This window comes from Bos indicus x Bos taurus, chromosome 1 (genome assembly GCF_003369695.1).
Source record: "Bos indicus x Bos taurus breed Angus x Brahman F1 hybrid chromosome 1, Bos_hybrid_MaternalHap_v2.0, whole genome shotgun sequence".
In the NCBI taxonomy this organism is placed as follows: domain Eukaryota; kingdom Metazoa; phylum Chordata; class Mammalia; order Artiodactyla; family Bovidae; genus Bos; species Bos indicus x Bos taurus.
Genome location: NC_040076.1, coordinates 58,622,876 through 58,624,088, shown reverse-complemented (window position 1 = coordinate 58,624,088; position 1,213 = coordinate 58,622,876). Strand labels below are relative to the sequence as shown.

The window sequence follows — 1,213 nt, the reverse complement described above, 5'->3', positions numbered from 1 at the left end:
ATCTTTTTAAACTTATAATCCAAACAATCATTTCCCCCAAAGACCATGAAGAAGTGTGAAGGTAGTGTTAGTCACTCAGTCATGTCCAACTCTCTGCGACCATAAGTTTTGTCAAGTCAGATCTCCCCATCCTTTGCTTTTAGATCAATTGATATATTACATGTGATGAGCAAGTTTTATAACTTTAAACTGTTTTATAGTGTTATAAATAGAAAAGCTTTCTATTTCAGCCTTCTGAATCCTAGTTGAACTATCCAACACTGCAATATACTAGCTATCCCTCCTCACCTTGAATTAACTTCAAACTTTCTAGATTTTCCAACCACAAGGTCAATAACTGTTAAAAGTCACTTGATGTCTTAAATCGTACCAATGCTTTCTTAAGTCAGTCTACCAAGGCAATAGAAACAAAAGCAAAAATAAACAAATGGAATCTAATCAAGCTTATAAACTTTTGCACAGCAAAGGGAACCATAAATAAAACGAAAAGACAACCTACAGACTAGAAAGGAAATATTTGCAAATGATGTAAACAACAAGGGCTTAATTTCAAAAATATGCAAACAGCTCATAGAAGTTAATAACAAAAAAAAACCCAACCCAGTGCTTGCTTCAGTGGCACATATACTAAAATTGGAATGATACGGGGAAGATTAGCAGGGCCCCTGCACAAGGATGACATGCAAATTTGTGAAGCATTCCGTATTTTTATTCATGTTGAGGTTTGACAGAAAACAACAAAATTCTGTAAAGCAATTATCCATCAATAAAAAAATAAATTAAAAAAAAGCAATCAAAAAAAGGGCAGAAGGCCTAAATAGATATTTCTCCAAAGAAGACATACAGATGGCTAATAGGCACATGAAAAGATGTTTAATATCACTAATTATTCAGTTCAGTTCAGTTCAGTTGCTCAGTCGTGTCCTACTCTTTGCAATACCATGAATCGCAGCACACCAGGTCTCCCTGTCCCTCTAATTATTAGAGAAAAACAAATCAAAATCAAAATGAGGCACCACCTCACACTTTTCAGAATGGCCATCAATTAAAGTCTACAAATAATGTATGCTGGAGAGGGTGTGGACAAGAGGGAGCCCTTCTACATTGGTGGGAGTATAAACTGATACAGCCGCTATGGAGAACAGTATGGAGTTTCTTTAAAAAACTAAAAATAGAGTTTCCATACAATCAGCAAACCCACTCCTAGGCATAT

The 1,213-nt window shown here is 35.4% G+C and overlaps 1 non-coding gene across 1 annotated transcript; it reads left to right on the top strand.

The window, feature by feature from the left end:
- The first annotated feature begins 603 nt into the window (after positions 1-603).
- LOC113899832 lies at positions 604-710 on the top strand. The gene has a single exon (XR_003513013.1). It is a non-coding gene; the product is annotated as a U6 spliceosomal RNA (small nuclear RNA).
- The last annotated feature ends 503 nt before the right edge of the window (positions 711-1,213 follow it).